The sequence below is a fragment of the Trichomycterus rosablanca genome, chromosome 10 (assembly GCF_030014385.1).
Source record: "Trichomycterus rosablanca isolate fTriRos1 chromosome 10, fTriRos1.hap1, whole genome shotgun sequence".
Classification (NCBI taxonomy): domain Eukaryota; kingdom Metazoa; phylum Chordata; class Actinopteri; order Siluriformes; family Trichomycteridae; genus Trichomycterus; species Trichomycterus rosablanca.
In genome coordinates, this window is record NC_085997.1 from 7,946,926 (window position 1) to 7,965,492 (window position 18,567).

Genomic DNA, 18,567 nt, shown 5'->3' on the forward strand with positions numbered 1-18,567 from the left:
TCAGAAATAAGAACCGTAAACACGAGCGGCAAAACTTCACAACAAGACTCATACAGAAGATTTTAAATAAGATGCGCATGGAACTGAGCACAGCTGAACTGAATCAAAACTCCGGAGACGATGAGCGCGATCAGGATTGGCTGACCTGGGACATGTGATAGTCACGTGAGAGTACGTGGAAACATGGGAATTGTAGTCCATATTGTTAGAAGCAGAATGTGCCCCGTCTATCCACCCCCAATCACAAGAGGACAAAATCAAAGATTAGCTGACTGCTTACTTGATGTCCCCCAGTGTAGATACTGATACAGACTCTTTAAATTATTGTTAATTATTGTTATATTGTTATTGTTATCAAGTTTGAGTTCCTTGAAAGGATAATTATAGGTGGTGCTGTTACTATTTTTGCACTTCTGCAGTCTTTTAAATTAAATACAAATTTTTCAATTGCATTATACAAAAAAAAAAAAAATCACAATCGTAATCAAGAATCGATAATACATTTGATAATAATCAAGATTTTTTTTTTGTATCACCCATGTCCTAACTGTTTTACAAATTCATGTGGACAGGTCTGTAAAAATGAAATTTGTGGCCCTCTGGTTTAGGTGTTTATGTGAAATCGGCCCTTGGTAAAAAGAAGTTGTGCACCCCTGTAGTAAAATATCAGTAATTACATGAAAAAGAAAAGTTAAGCTTAAAGCAATATCACAACCTTCAAAATGGGAACAAAGACACAAATGCACATAAGGTAGTAAAGTTACATATAATCACAACCCCCTTCCCCTCACAACCACCACCACCAGAAGTCCAACAAAATCAAAGAGAAAATGCACTTCATAAAAGACCTCACATTGTTCGTTCTAAATGCTAAGATCAATGTTTAAATAAAGTGAGTCTGTGATCGTTTAAAAGCATAATATAAATTTTAAAGCATAATATAAACAAGAGTACGTATATTTGACTTTTATATATATTACTTTTGTATATATTACTTTTTTGATATTCTTTAAGAGTAAATAACTACACACTATGTGTGCAATATTTTCACTTAGTTGTATTTCTTTCAGTTTTTCCTTTTTTAAATTAGTATACTACTGCAATGGTGTGGTAATCTATGCAAACAAAAATGTATTTAGAGTTTACCTCAGATTACAGATAAGGCATCATGTTATTTCTAATTTTGTGTTTTTAGCACTGACAATCGCGGTGGTATTGAAGCGTTTTATAACCACAGGAGTTAATTTAATGTAGGCTATTTGCTTCCACATTTGCGCTCACCTTTCTTGGGAAAGAAGTTCGTTAGCAGTTGCTTTCCCACATTTTTTTTTTTCTCTTTCCTGCCTCTCTTTTCTTTTCTGAAAACTGGATTCAGATTTATTGGGCATCAACTTCCATAGCACGGATACAACGCGCACTGCCGCTTCAGCAGAATGAATAGACCACTGAAGTCGTGTCATCATTTTGTAGGCCACGCCATGTTGTTATGCCCATATTTGGTAACCTGGGTCTAAGAGAAATTTTGAATGGGAAATATGAATGGAGATTTCGCAAATTGCCTCTCTCGCATCCTGTAGTCATAAAAAATGTTTCAAAGCTGTTACGTTTTGTTTTATGGAGATTCTTCTGTCTATTATCACTGGATCCTCTGAATTATGAAGTCGTTAAAGAGTCAAAATATGAATATTGCTACATGTAAGCTAATGCTACTGCACACTGAATTGACGTCACTAGACTGGAAGCCTCTTAATGTTTTCTTTTTTCTTTTTCTTTTATAAGCCTCTTAAATGAGCGCACGAAGCAGCGTGATTCACCAGTGTAACAGTGGAGTGATATTCACAAGTTTTACTTTATATTTTTAGTAGGTAGCTACATTAAAGTAGAAAGCAAGGATGGTTGGGTGTTACGCCTTTGATTGTACTTACCAAAAGTGAGCCGCTCGTTCCGTTGATTTGATTGGTGTAGTTCAGTGACGTCTAATTAATGTGCAGTAGCATTAGCTTTCGTGTAGCATTATTAGTATTACGACCCTTTAACAACCTCGTAATTCAGAGGATCCAGTGATGTACAGGAGAGAAATGTACACAGGACAAAACGTACAGGGTTCTGAAAATGTTTATTTAGCACAGGATGCGTTAAGAGTCGATTTTTTAAAAACCCTGTTAATTTTTCCCATAGGAAATCTGAGTTAGACCCGGGTCTCCAAATATGGGCATAACAAGGACTACAGAATGACGCACGACTTCAGCGGTCTATACTAAGTTAAATGCGCCTAGCCCGGTGAAGGTGGACTAAACCATTTTGTGCAAGGGGTGAGGGTGCCTGTCCTCAGACACTATATGTAGGCTAGGACACACAATTCAATCCATCAATCAACCGATTTATTTACCCAAAACATTAAATTTACATTAGTTAGCAACATTTATTGTGATCTTTAAATTATATTAATATTTAAAGGAAAATAAAATTCCAGACTCCTCAAGGGCCCTCCCCCGACTTGGGGCCCTGGTAACTCAGTCCCACTTTTCACCCCACTACGACGCCCCTGCCCAGGACCCTCAGATTAAAAGTCTGATGCTCTACCGACTGAGCTATCCGAGCTCTGCTACTCGCTTTAATCCTCACAAGGATGTGACTTGAATTACAAACTTTAACATACGTTGTCCTGTAGAACAGTTCCAGCAAGAGCACCAAAAAAATCCTTAAGAAACACTTCTTAGTACTACATACATTAGTTGTATTCCACACAGGTCAGCATGCAACATCGTTTTACTTTCTAACTGTATTCATATTATGCCATCTAGTGATCGATTGAATAGCCTACAACCAGCACAAACAGGGTTTGAGTTCTTAACACATAATCCAGTCAGTTAAAAACCCAACAAGAAGGCTGTACCTAATACACTCATACCAGAGAAAACACACCCTAACATGCTAGTGCCGTTACAGTGCTAAGAATGATCCATCCAAAAACATTATTTGGTCAGTTGGAGATCTCATATGGGGCTCCCTTTCTATTGCTATATGATGTGGTGTCAACGTTACCCAAGCTAGTCAGGATGCGGTCTAAGGCACTGCGTTCAGGTCACAGTCTCTCATTGAGGCGTGGGTTTGAATCCCACTTCTGACAGCTCATGCTTTATACAAATTTACATCTTTAACCCTCTACCATACATAATAATGTGAAAAGATTTGTTGCAAGATTGTTTCAAAGTTATTGCATGTTTGTCAATTAAAAAAATTAATAAAGGTCTTTAGACTAAACGATGAATGAAAATAGAGCGTAAACTGACATTATTTTTGACGCAGCGTTTCAGTGAGCAATGACGTAACGAGTCTCATATTATGTGTTGCCTTTAAATGATCATAATGTTTCTGCATTGGAGAATGCGGCCATCGATCCCGCTACCTCTCGCATGCGAAGCGAGCGCTCTACCAATTGAGCTAATTCCCCTTATAAAGAACTCTCCTTTACCCTTTGTAAATTGTAACAGGGACTTGAACCCTGGACCCTCAGATTAAAAGTCTGATGCTTTACCGATTGAGATATCTGGGCTCCTACCTTCTCTTTGACTTTCATTTACAAACCAGTCTGAAGAAGAAAGTTCATCACCAACTCATGATGTTTACCAGTTTGGTGTAGCTTGTGCTCCATCACAAGTGTGGCGATTGCACTTGCGAACTTTTCAGTCTGCAACCTCTTTGACTTCTATTGGAAAATGCATGTAGAAATTGCATACGTAGTTGCTCATTTCGATCTGCTCCTTAACCAGTGGTAGCGTGGCCGAGCGGTCTAAGGCGCTGGATTAAGGCTCCAGTCTCTTCGGGGGCGTGGGTTCGAATCCCACCGCTGCCAACTCATGTTTTTCAACGCCAGCTCCATGTTTACCCACCCAATGCATCGTATACTCAATCACAATCCCAAGTGTGGCACACGCGATTGGCCCTTTTCGACCCACAACCTTTCTTAACTTTTTTTTTTATGTAACATGAAACAGTTCGACCGCACTGTGCACACAAACCTTAACTTGGTGTACCTTTGTATCGTTGCTGTTATCTCTAGCATCACTCCGACTACATGCAACTATGATATAATAAGAAGCATAATAAAAAAAAAACTTGTACTCACCCAATAACTGTGTTTATACCTAAAATGGAACGCAGACACTGTGAAAACAGCATACGTTCTAAAGCCAAGCTCAAACACACCGATGCACCACGGAGTCTTAAATTAAGCATACAGCATGATGGTTTAGCAGAAGAAATGTTGTAAGAAAGAAAGCTCTTGAACCCTGGACCATCAGATTAAAAGTCTGATGCTCTACCGACTGAGCTACCCGAGCTCTGCAACCTGCTTTAATCCCCACAAGCATGTGACTTAAATTACAAACTTTAACATATGTTGTCCTGTAGAACTTCAATTAATATAAAATGTTTTTATTTCTGTTTCGGCTCTCTTGAAGGTGATTATATAAAGTTTTAGGTGAAGTATGTTGCTGCTTACACACACAAAAAAAAAAACATCTCAGGAGGACAATTTTGCAGGTAGATTACAAACAGATTCCTTTCTTTCACCTTTTTCCTTTTTTCCTGTATCAATTGCACGATTGTTTTCCAGTCCTTAATGTTATGTGCATTTATATGTGGCAAGAGAAAAAAATCCATAAAAATCTAATTGAGTTAGCAAAGAACCTTAAATTATACTAAAGAATTCTTCAAGTAGAAACAGTTCTAGCAAAAACACAAAAAACCCTAAAGACTTCTTAGTCTTAGTTTTTTATTATTTCAAATGCCATTAATAATTTATAATCACTGATTTGTGAGATATCAGCAGTAGTAGGTCATGTTTAACTGGTTTAATATTGTTTAAGCGCTGATTATCGGCTGTTTTCCATGCATTTTGACAGACTTTAAAATGCGCAATCTGGCAACCCTGGCTGAAGCGTTCATTCATATTTTGGAGCGATGTATGTTTGTATGCTAGAATATAAATAACATCTTTTACAAACTGCTGTTTATTTACATTGACATTTTCCCTTCTGTCTAAACCTTGAAATTGGGTTTGTAAAAGTAAGCGATACTGTGGATAATATATTTAATGAGCTAAACTAACTGAGAGAAGCGCTAACGGTGGTGGAAGAGTCTAAAAGGGTTTGGAACATAGTCGTATCATCATAGCAGTACAACACAGTTTTGTCCGTAGCATCCGAAAATATCCAGAAGCTAATATACAAAAAAAACTTTTATTTTAATAAACTTACCTTGTTAATAAAGTATGACCACAAAATCTAAACAAACACAGTATCCGCTGCTGCAGTCTCTACACAAACTTTTCTGCACTGAAATCGCAAGAACACATTTTATGGATATTACGGTAATGCACTGAAAACTCGTCCTACAGTCATGCAAGCACATACAACAGTGTGTGAGTTTACACTAATCAGCCATAACATTAAAACCACCTCCTTGTTTCTACACTCACTGTCTATTTTATCAGCTCCACTTACCATATAGGAGCACTTTGTAGTTCTACAATTATTGACATGACCACCACAGAGCAGGTATTATTTGGATGGTGGATCATTCTCAGCACTGCAGTGACACTGACATGGTGGTGGTGTGTTAGTGTGTGTTGTGCTGGTATGACTGGATCATCACAGCAGCGCTGCTGGAGTTTTTAAATACCGTGTCCACTCACTGTCCACTCTATTAGACACTCCTACCTAGTTGGTCCACCTTGTAGATGTAAAGTCAGAAACGATCGCTCATCTTTTGCTGCTGTTTGAGTTGGTCATCTTCTAGACCTTCATCAGTGGTCATAGGACACTTCCCACTGGGTGCTGATGGCTGGATGTTTTTGGTTGGTGGACTATTCTCAGTCCAGCAGCACTGCTGTGTCTTATCCAGTCATACCAGCACAACACACACTAACACAGCATCACCTGACTTTCCTGCAAAAATCTGTAATAAAATATTTTCTGCCTTACTCAGCCCTCTGCTTCCTTGTATAGAAATAGGCTAAAAACAGGGGGTAGTAAGTCCTGCTGTCCACAACAAAGGACATTGGATAAATGTTTTGTTTAGAAAGGGTTAAAATTGCTGTACATTTCTGTAATCTTTATAAACTGAAGTTACGACTCATATTGAACAAAACTGATCTCTTACTTTGCTTATTTCCATGAAATGTAAAATATGATATGACAGCCATTTATAAAAGAAAGTTCATGAGCTGCTTGCCACACACCCACAAATGTGACATTAATAAAAAGCCCAGGATGTACTCTATGAAGTAGAAGTACTTAAATGGATTGCATCAATGGTGCTTGAGTTAGAGATCTCGGACACATGTCAAGTCAAATTTATTTATTTAGCGCTTTTTACAATGAGCATTGTCTCAAAGCAACTTTATCCAGGACCAACAGACCAAAAACCCCTATTGAGCAAGCCGAGGGCGACTGTGGCAAGGAAAAACTCAGGAAGAAACCTTGAGAGAAACCAGACTCAGCAGGGACCCATCCTTCTTGGGTGGCCTGGAGGATACTTTAAATAAAAAGGATTTACACAAATCATACAAACACAAAAGTAAATTGAACTGAAAGTTGTAACTAGCAGAAAAATAATGTGAGTTCTTCATTGTTCAGTCCAGTCTGTGATAAACTCCGTTGTAAGTTCTGGACATTTTTGGTGCAAACACGGCAGGTTTCCATCACATCTAGTAGGAGCAGCAATCGTTAAGAGTAAAATATCAGAGAGTTTTACAGGTTTAGACTCCAGCACCCCTAACTATTACAGCATAACTAGGTTTGCTTGTTTAGTTTGAAAAGACCAATCAAAAGCCTGAGTAAATGAATATGTTTTCAATCTAGACTTGAACATAGAGACTGTGTCCGAGTTCTGACAGCGGATCTCCCTAAGTTTAAAGCAGATCTGTGATGGAAATGTTGTGTTTCAATAAACAATAAAAGTTATCAGGAGCAATTCCTTGGAAAGACTCCAAAGGGGTTACCAAAAGTACAGTTGTTTTACATCAGAGGTGCCCAATACATCGATCATGATCTACCACAGCGATTCTCAACTGGTGGGTCGCGACCCAAAAGTGGGTCGCGGACACGTTCTGGGCGGGTCGCGGACAGCTTGTAAAAAATAAATACATTTAAAAAAATTTTTAAATAATTAATGCTCATCTGATTTTGTACTCGTCTTTTATCTGGAAAAAAAAGAGACAGAGAGAGACACGCATCAGACGCGCGCAGCATTCTCGTTGCCATGGTAACCACCATTCGTTTGCCGGTTACCCTTCTCTTTAAATTTGTGATGATGTTCGGAGGCAAGATGGCGAAACGCAAATACAACCCGGAGTATTTGAAATGTGGATTTTCGTTCATTGAGGACAAACACGGACAGAAACTCAAGTGTGTTATTTGTAATGAAGTGCTGGCACAAGAGAGCATGAAACCATCCAAACTAATGCGACATTTACAAACGAAACATCCCGCATGTAAAGACAAGCCGGTGGAGTTTTTTCAAAGACGACTTCATGAGCTGAAGGTATCAGAGAAGTGTCTGACAGCATCTTGCTCCAAACAAGAACATGCGCTCCGGGCGTCTTATCACGTAGCTCACCGTATTGCGAAGGCCAAGAAACCCCACACAATAGCCGAAGAGCTTATTTTACCCGCTGCCATGGACATGGTAAGAGAGGTGCTGGATCAATCAGTGGCAGACAAGCTTAAAACAATACCCCTGTCCAATGATACTATAGCTCGGCGTATTGAAGACATGTCTGGTAACATAAAACAACAGACCACAGCTCGCGTCCAGGCAAGCCCTTACTACGCATTACAGATGGATGAATCCACGGATATAGCTCACCATGCCATTTTACTGCTTTATGTGAGACATGTGTGGGACGGTGATTTGCAGGAACAATTTCTCTGCAGCAGAGAACTCCCTACCACTACCAAAGCAGAGGACATTTTCAACTCCGTAGACTTGTATTTGAGCTCAGTGGGCCTAAGCTGGGAATACTGTGTTGGAATCACAACTGACGGCGCTGCCTCCATGACCGGGAAACATTCAGGTGTGGTGAAACAAATTCTGATGAGGGCACCTAATGCGACTTGGAACCACTGCTTTTTGCACCGAGAGGCACTGGCGGCTAAGAATATGGTTCCTGTGCTTGATGAAGCTTTGCAAAATGTCATCAAAGTGGTGAACCACATAAAACGGAGTGCGAAGAACAGCCGCTGCTTTTCAAATCTATGTAAAGATTTGGGTTCTGAGCATATGCAGGTTTTGTATCACTCCGAAGTGCGCTGGCTGTCGAGGGGTAAGGTCTTGTCACGCTTTTATGAACTGAAAACAGAAATCGCCACCTTCCTCTCAGAGAATAACTCCTCATATGCTGAAGTGTTTGACAACGACACCTGGCTCGCACTTGTTGCATATCTTGCTGATATTTTTGAGCACCTCAACACGTTAAACGTGTCTATGCAGGGGAAAGGACACAACATTTTTGAACAGTCAGACAAAATTGTTGCGTTCAAGAAAAAGATCACACTGTGGGTAAATCATTTATTCAAAGACAGACTGGACATGTTTCCAAACGCTTGCCAGGAAGCACAGCAGCTGCACACCACGGCCAAAAATGACTTGAAAAAAACGATCAAGGTGCATCTCAATAAACTTCAAGCTCGGTTTGACGACTACTTCCCAGAGAGACACGGAGATAACATTAATGCCTGGATACGCCCTTTCAGCGTCAACATGGAAAGCGTCATGTTGCCAAGCAACGAAGAACATCAGCTGGTGGAGCTGTCATGTGACCAGACGCTGAAAAAGAGATTCGGCGACGTACGTTTTTCCCACTTCTGGTGCAGCGATGTGATGGCTGAGTATCCATCTCTCGCCACTCTTGCAGTCAAAACGATCCTACCATTCAGCACGACCTATCTTTGTGAAAGTGGCTTTTCTACCTTGGTCCAGCTCAAGTCAAAGCAGAGAAACAGGTTGAACACTGAGCATGACCTGAGAGTAACTCTGTCTACTGTCACCCCAGACTTTGAAACTCTGATCAGAAGTAAAGTACATGCCCAACTGTCTCACTGACTTCCACAAAAGACAGGTTAGGTGAAAGCATCTTGTTTTGTAGCCTTATTTATTTTATGCAGTTTTGATATTTAAATGTATTGTAGTAACTTTTATACATGCAGTTGGCATGATCCTCCTCAGTTTCTTACTAATGTACTCTGAATGCAGAGATATGCAGAGAAGTGAAATATCAAATTTTGTGGCCTTATTTATTTTGTGCAGTTTTGATATTTAATTTTATCAGTTTTGATATTTAATTTTATTGTAGTAACTTTTATACATGCAGTTGGCATAGTCCTCCTCAGTTTCTTAAAAAAAATTGCTCTTAAATTCACTTTGCATGCATATATATGTTTAAATGTGTTTTTGAAGGCTATTTTTCAAAAATAAATTTGTTTGGTTTGTATTCTATAAAAGTGGGTCGCGACTTAATGACCATGAGAAAATGTGGGTCACGGGCTGAGACCAGTTGAGAACCCCTGATCTACCAGTTGTTCGCACAGTGCATACTGGTACGTCGCCCCTCATTCTAACAGGTCAGCGTGATTGACATGAAACGTGGCCATTGTTATTGTAAATTTGCGGTTTGCCTCCACCTAGTGGACATTTTGAGAAATGCAATTTATTACAGGTTAGAACATAACATTAAAAAAACCTCTTTGTTTCTAAACTCACTGTCCATTTTATCAGCTCCACTTACCATATAGAAGCACTTTGTAGTTCTACAATTACTGACTGTAGTCCATCTGTTTCTCTACATGAATTTAAAACCTGGAGAATGCAGGCATCGGTCCCGCTACCTCTCGCATGCTAAGCTAGCTCTCTACCATTTGAGCTAATTCCCCTGATGAAGGACCCTCCTTTACCCTTTGTAAATTGTAATGTACTACAGAGCGTTGATGCTGCATTATGAAAGGGCCAAAATAGTGCAGGATATACCAGCTGTTTAATGCAGTGCAATAACAAAGCGGCTCTGTGAAGCAAGAACTAAAATTATGATGCATGTAATTCAACATAAAACGTGGGTATTAATATCTAAAACTCAGTGCATTATTAGGCTGCACATAAATATAGATTTAAACAGTCCTCTATTTACTACAGTCTGTTTGAAACAGCTGGGCGTACAACTAGTTGGTGTGGAGAACATGTTACACACACAGTGTGCTATTATTTCAAGCTGATCAAGTACATGCTATTTCACTTAGAAATATCTCACAAAGTACAAATTCTTCACCATTCTAAATAAATCAGGGGTCCTCAAACTTTTTAACCAAAGGGCCAGATTACTGTTCTTCAGTGTTTCGGGGGGCCGGACCGCAGGTGAAATAGTAAACACACCCAAAAAAGCTATTTACTATGTATACTGGATGTATTGTCTGTGCTTTGTATAATTGTAGTTCATAATGATAATGCAGAAATGTTATTTATTTTAATAATTTTCATTATCCTACCTCATACAGTGTTTCCTTAAAAAATCAGTGTGAACTGTGAGCCTGCTTTTGCCTGACGAGAGTAAGCATCAGGTTCCATATTTGTTACTGCCAGTCATAATAGCTAATAAATGTTGATCAGTGAGTCTGGATCTGACTCAGACTCAGCTTTATTGTCATTCAAAACCATGTACATGATTAGAACGAAATGCACTTACTCAGGTCTCGGTGTGTGTAAACATAATAATATATAAAATATAAATAGCAAGAAAACCAAGTTAAGTAAAAATAAAACTTAGGACTTAAAAAGACTAGAAGAAATAACTAAGATAGGAATTTTAAATATTTACATTTACATTCAAGTATTGCACAGGAACTACAGCAGCTTTATGTGGATCTAAAGTGCATGATTCGAACTATATCAGCAGAAAAAGGCAGCACCAGGTCACAGGTGTTTAAGGTAACTGGTGAATAGACAGTACATGAGGGGTGGAGCAATTTAGCAGTCTGACTGCATCCGGTTGGAGATTTAAGGTGTTTCAACTTCAAAAAAGTCTGCTCACAGATCCAGATGCTCCCGAAAACGGTAGTTACTTTGAGTGCATGTTTTATTGAGATCGGGGAGCAATGGAAAGAGAAGCATACAAATTAAACAATGTGCTTGAGTTTTGATTTTGGATGCATAAATGCGTTGATCTCCGGGAGCAGGTCGTTAAAACATTTCAAAACTCGTCCCGACTCAGCCAGCAGATCTCAGTAAAGCCCATCTTCAGCTCAGACAAGAATTCCTGAAACTGCCTGTAGTTAAGAGCATTAGCTTTAATGAAATTAACATAGGACACGAGGATTTTCAAAACGAAATCCCACTTAACTGCTTTGCAACACAGTTCAGTGGCTGCGGTCACTCATCTCTCTATTGATGCGCCAATCACTCCCCTCATGCTTGGAGCGCCACCCGTTGGATCGCTGCCGTATAATCTACTGAGGTGGCCAATTTTGGTTTCCTCTGTTATTTTTTTCCCGTTATAATACTGTGAGTTTGAAGATGAACAGCGGCCAGACAACATGTACTGCTGCTGTGGTTAAAGGGGCCGGTCAAAGCATCTACCTAAAGTAGTTTGATGACCCCTGAAATAAACCATGTAGTACAGGACATTACCGCTTACCTAATGCAGTAAGAAAAAACTCACCTGAACAGGAACTTGAACCCTGGACCCTCAGATTAAAAGTCTGATGCTCTACCGACTGAGCTATCCAGGCTCTGCAAGCTGCTTTAATCCTCACAAGGACGTGACTTGAATTACAAACTTTAACATGAGTTGTCCTGTAAAACTTCGATTCATATGAAAAGGTTTTATAACTGTCTCGGCTCTCTTGAAGTCGATTATACACTATATTGCCAAAAGAGCTCGCTGGTCGGGATGGCCGAGTGGTCTACGGCACTGTGTTCAGTTTGCAGTCTTCCCTGGAGGTGTGGGTTCAAATTCCACTTCTGACAGCACATGCTTTATACAAACCCTCCACCATACATAACAATCTAAAAAGATATAGTTTCAGTGAGCAATGACACATTGACTTTCGTATTACGTGATGCCATTAAATGATCACAATGTTTGTACAATTTTCATATTTTGGAGCGATGTATGTTTGTATGCTAGAATATAAATCTTTTACAAACTGCTGTCTATTTACATTGACATTTTCTCTTCTGTCTAAACCTTGGAATTGGGTTTCTAAAAGTAAGCGATACAGTGGATAATATATTTAATGAGCTGAACTAACAGAGAGAAGCGCTTACGGTGGTGGAAGAGTCTAAAAGGGTTTGGAACATAGTCGTATCATCATAGCAGTACAACACAGTTTTGTCCGTAGCATCAGAAAATATGTAGAAGCTAATATACAAAAAAAAAAACGTTTATTTTAATAAACTTGCCTTGTTAATAAAGTTTGACCACAATTCTATTTCTATTGTATAGAAATAGGCTAAAAACAGGGGGTAGAAAGTCCTGCTGTCCACTACAAAGGACATTGAATAAAATTGCTGTATATTTTTTAAATCTTTTGAAACTATTTGATTATTAGGAAAAGATTGACAAGAAAGATCATGAGCTGCCACACACCCACAAATGTGACATTACTAAAAAGCCCAAGGTGTACTCTATAAAGTACAGTAGTACTCAAATGGATTGCATCAATGGTGCTTGTGTTAGAGATCTCGGACACATGTTCCCACAGGGGACAAAAATGAATTGCTCTGTCTCAGGAGGATATGTTAATTAAAGCTCATAATGTCACTCATTACAGTTTAATTTAGAAATACAAGATCTGATAACTGACCTTACAAATTTTGAAACAGATCTGTGATGGAAAATTTGTGTTTCAATAAACAATAAAAGTTATCAGGAGCAATTCCTTAGAAGGACTCCAAAGGGGTTACCAAAAGTACAGTTGTAACACATCAGGGGTGCCCAATACGTCGATCGCGATCTACCAGTCGATCGCACAGTGCATACTGGTAGATCGCCCCTCATTTTAACAGGTCAATGTGATTGACATGAAATGTGGCCACTGTTTTTGTAATTTGCGGTTTGCCTCCACCTAGCCATCCCCAAACTGTTCCCACAAAGTTGGGAGCATGAAATTGTCCAAAATCTCTTGGTGTGCTGAAGCATTAAGAGTTCCATTCACTGGAACTAAGGGGCCGAGCCCAACTCCTGAGAAACAACCCCACACCATAATCCCCCCTCCACCACACTTTACACTCGGCACAATGCAGTCAGACAAGTACCGTTCTCCTGGCAACCGCCAAACCCAGACTCGTCCATCGGATCGCCAGACGGAGAAGTGTGATTCGTCACTCACGTCTGTATTAGTTTTAGTCGGTTCCTTTGCATTAAACATTCTTCCATAACATGATGGTGGACGCTGGCGCATTTGGCTGCCGCTACCGTTACCGTATTTTATCGTATTTTATTTTATCGTTTTTCGTTTTCATCTTTTTACACACCTTGTGGATCTATTTCTTTTATGTTACTTTTGATACTTTTATTTGTTCTTTTGATACTTTTTGTTCTTTCTACTGTACATCGCGTCTGCGGCCGGTGGTGAACGGTGGATGAGTTTTCCTGGGATCGGCACGAAGTTGAACTATTCCGTTGACCAGCTGAGGAAGTTCAACAATTGCACTACTCCATCGTGTATTTCAGTCATCAAACAGCTTGGACTCTTTCGCCGGCCTCGTTATATTCACAGGGGCTCCCGGAGAAAGCTTGTTTATTTTCGAAACGGTAACGCTATTCCATCCTTCTGGTCAGCCGTGCGCACTGTCGCTCCGCAAACACGTCATCAGAGCGCTGCTGCCTTGCACACCAGTAGCGGTGTAGTCTCCATGACAACGCTGTCCACGGAGTGGGATGGGAAACGCGGAGTGGACTTTGCAAATCTCCGTTCTCTTCCTCGTTCCTCACAGCCAACTACACAACAATACCACTTGAAAATGGCATTGCTTAATGTTCGTTCACTCAACACAAAAAGTACTGTACTTAGTGAATTTATATCTGACAGTGAACTAGACTTTTTCTGTCTCACTGAAACTTGGCATAAACCCTTGGATTATTTTACGTTAAATCAGACCACGCCAATGGGATACTCGTATATTGATGAACCTCGTATGGAAGGGCGAGGTGGTGGTGTTGCTGCAGTCTATAGGGATGATATTAAAATAACCACTTTGTCTTTTCCTGCTGCTCTTTCTTTTGAACACCTGGCTTTCAAGTTGTCAGGGCCTACTCCTCTGGTCACTGCTGTGGTGTATCGTCCGCCAAAGCCAAACGCTTCCTTTCTCTCTGACTTTTCAGATTTTTTAACCCAGCTTAGTGCCCTCTCATCCTCTGTACTGCTTATGGGTGATTTTAACATCCATATTGATGACAACAACTGTAAATTTGCCAGGGAATTTTTGGAATTGTTACAGTGTTTTAATTTCACACAACATATAAATTTTCCAACTCATAAAAAAGGTCATACTCTTGACCTTGTCTGCTCTACTGGTGTCCTAGTTCATCAGCCGTCCAGCCATGACCTTACTGTCTCTGATCATTTGACAATCATCATGGACATTGAGGTCACTAAGCCCATCACTACAGCTAAACGTAAAATATCCTTCAGGAATCTTCAATATATCTCTCCCTCTGCTTTCTCAGATTCTCTTGTTAAAAAGATGTCTGTCTGTCCTGTACTGTCTAGTACTTCATCTGACCTTGTCGATTACTATAATGACATACTCGCCTCATGTCTTGATGAGCTGGCTCCTTTGAGAACCAAATTTGTTTCATTTAGTCATTCTGCACCATGGTACACAATTGAGCTTCACCAAATGAAATCCCGTAAACACCAGCTTGAAAGACTTTATAAAAAAACCGGTCTAACAGTACATTATCAGATTTATTCTGATTATCTTCAACATTACAAAGACGCTCTTACGGCAGCCCGATCCACTTACTATTCCGAACTCATACATGCTGGATCAACAAATCCTAAGACTCTCTTTTCCACAATAAATAAACTTCTCAAACCAGTTGACAATACTACCAATTCCTTTACAGTTGACAAGTGTAACTCTTACCTCTCATTTTTTCAAACAAAAGTTGAGAATATCCAAAATTTTCTGACAGTTTCCCCTGTCATCTCTGTTTCTCCGCCTATCTCACCTCAATTTATTACCCAGCCTCTGTCTCAGTTCTCACCTGTGTCTCATTTGGACCTATCTGAGATCTTAACAGGGATGCGAAGCTCCACTTGTGTTTTGGATCCTGCTCCATCAAAACTGGTTAAGGGTTGTTTTCCAGTTATCTCATCACTTATCACAGAGATAATCAATTCCTCTCTTAGTTCTGGCTCAGTCCCTCAATCACTCAAATTGGCTGCTGTTACTCCCATACTTAAAAAACCTGAACTTGACTCTAACATTATGAGTAACTTTCGGCCCATTTCCAATCTTCCATTTCTGTCGAAAATACTGGAACGTGTTGTTGCCTCACAGCTCAAAGATCACCTAAATTCCAATAATCTATTTGAATCATTTCAGTCTGGTTTCCGCCCCCAGCACAGCACTGAGTCAGCCCTCCTCAAAGTCACAAATGACCTTCTTCTTTCCTCAGACTCTGGACAAATTAATATTCTTGTCCTCCTTGATCTTACTGCAGCTTTTGACACCATTAATCACTCCATTCTTCTGTCCCGCCTTGAATCCTCTGTCAACATCACTGGTACTGCCCTTTTGTGGTTAAGGTCATATCTCGTAAACAGACAACAGTTTGTTAATATCAACAATTGTAGTTCTGCCATTGCTCCACTGTCCCAAGGCGTTCCCCAAGGCTCAGTGTTAGGTCCCCTTTTGTTTATTCTTTATATGCTCCCCCTTGGTGACATCATACGTCGGCATGGTTTACATTTCCACTGCTATGCTGATGATATTCAGCTTTACATCTCCTCCAAATCCATTAATACTGAACTTCACTCCACTCTGACAAATTGCATCACTGAAATGAAATTGTGGATGAAAGCTAATTTCCTCAAATTAAACTGTGAAAAATCTGATATGATCATCGTAGGTCCTACAACCCTGGCAAAAACCACAAAAAATTTTCAAATTACCATTGATAATGACACTTTGTCTCCGTCTTCTAACATCCGAAATCTTGGTGTAATTTTTGATAGCAACCTCTCTTTTGACCGCCATGTAAATCACATCACCAAAACTGCTTTCTTTCATCTAAAAAACATAGCACGTCTACGTCCATCACTCTCCTTTTCTGCCGCCGAAACCTTGATTCATGCTTTTATTACATCCAGAATTGATTATTGCAATAGCATCCTTTATGGTACATCTAACAAAATCCTAAAAAAACTTCAGTATATCCAGAATTCAGCTGCTCGCCTCCTTACTCATACTCGCTCCCGTGATCATATTACACCTGTTCTCCAAAAACTTCATTGGCTTCCCGTTGCTCAACGCATTCAATTCAAAATTCTTCTATTCACTCACAAAGCTCTCCATAATCAGGCCCCATCCTACCTCACCGACCTGCTCCATCAGCACATTCCCTCCCGTAGCCTTCGCTCTTCTGAGGCTAACCTACTGTCCATACCCTCTAGGACCAAGCACCGGACCTGGGGTGACAGGGCCTTTTCCATAGCTGCTCCATCTTTATGGAATGCTCTCCCCAAACACCTACGAGATTGTCCTGACCTGTCCAAATTCAAGTCACTTCTCAAAACTCATCTATTCAAAATGGCATTTAACTTGTAACAACACGAAATTTTTATTTCACACGCTTTTATTTTTGCTATTCTTTTTAATAGTTTTTATACTTAGATCACGACAGAAATGTGAAGTCCTAGATCCTAAAACTTGTAAAGTTTTCAGTTTCCTGATTGCATGTGAATCTGTCCTGTTTCTGTCTAATTTTAAGAAATTGTTCTATATTTGTTGTTCTCTCTCATAATTTAGCCAATTTTTAATGAACTGTCTTATGTTGCTCTCTTTGTTTTTATCTTAATTATTCTTGATGTTGATGTACTATTTTGATTTTGTACTATGATTTGTATGGTGTATGTACGTATTTGTTTTGATTATTTGTCTTATGTAAAGCGTCTTTGAGTATCTTGAAAAGCGCTATATAAATAAAATGTATTATTATTATTATATATTAATGCAAAGTATTATAGTAAGCAAGTATTAAAGTATGCAAGTATTCAAATTTGCAAGTATTAAAATACAATAGTATTAAGTACACATGTAATGTTGTACAACACTATGTAGTTAAATACATTGAATAAAAAGTAGTATATCGCTTTTATTGTCCTACCAGAATAACAAGATGTAAATCTACCAGCACCGACGTTAATCCTGAATATTTAACCTAGCACATGCGTTATCGGATTATATTTCTTGAGTATACAACAATAACCTTGGCTGACTTAAAAACTCACAGGTAACAGGTGTATAACACTTTTAAAATCAGACAAAATCAATTCTGTCGTTTTACATAAAGCTAATCATAACGTTATTTAGGGTTGTACGCAATAATAAATTTTTTATTCTGTTTATCTTACTTACACTTGTAAACAGAGGACATCTTTCTTCTTCTTTCTTTCTCCGCTGTGAACGCCTACCCAGCTCCAGTTGCATTATGGGATACATTAGCGGACCGAAAGTGTGCATCGCTTGCATACTCAAACATGGCTGCCAAAGAAGTAGGTCATCCGGGTACTTCTCACGTACCTCTTTGTGCATACTATGTATTCGGACATACTAACCGCTCTAGCGTACTCATTTCACGTACTATTGAGTATGGAAGTATGCGATTTCGGACGCAGCCAGACTCTTTTCTATATTATGCGTTGCTTTTAAACCATCACAGACTCAGTTTATTTGAAACGTTTATCGCAGCCTTTAGGACGAACTGAACCAAACCAAAACAGACTGACTTAAGGGTTGTCAAGGGCTTCTGTCAAGAGACAGAAATGGGGCCGGAGCTTCAGGAAAGTCACGACCACAACCCAAGAGGGGCCAGAGGTGCAATGGATAACGGGTCTGACTACGGATCAGAAGATTCTAGGTTTGACTCCTGGCTGGCTCGGTTACCTTATGCCTTTTTTTGTCTCTCTAACTCCTCATGTATGGTTCTCTGTACCCCACATCCAACAATGCACGTCTTGTCAAAACGACAAAGGCTTGTAAGAGCGAAAAGAAGTGGCTGATTCTGGCATCAGCCGGTGCTAAGCCTTGCAGTTTCCCATATGGTCTAGCTGTCAGGATTCCTGGTTTTCACCCAGGCGACCCGGGTTCTACTCCCGGTATGGGAATTGTCCTTTTTGATTGGACTCGAGTAAAACTCTGCATATTAGTTCCTTGGCGCCTTGTTGCTGTAGCTCAAGCAGCTTGTTCTGTTGGAACTATGACTGCAGTCTATCAGGGAGCAGCTGACGTGAGCCACCAGTGGCTGAGCGCTGGGAAGCCGTGATTGTATAGTGGTTAGTACTC

General features: G+C 39.7%; 2 non-coding genes across 2 annotated transcripts; one reads left to right on the forward strand and one right to left on the reverse strand.

The window, feature by feature from the left end:
- Window positions 1-3,381: 3,381 nt before the first annotated feature.
- Window positions 3,382-3,454, reverse strand: trnaa-cgc (transfer RNA alanine (anticodon CGC)). The gene has a single exon. It is a non-coding gene; the product is annotated as a tRNA-Ala (tRNA).
- A 320-nt stretch (window positions 3,455-3,774) lies between these two features.
- On the forward strand, window positions 3,775-3,856 carry trnal-aag (transfer RNA leucine (anticodon AAG)). The gene has a single exon. It is a non-coding gene; the product is annotated as a tRNA-Leu (tRNA).
- The last annotated feature ends 14,711 nt before the right edge of the window (window positions 3,857-18,567 follow it).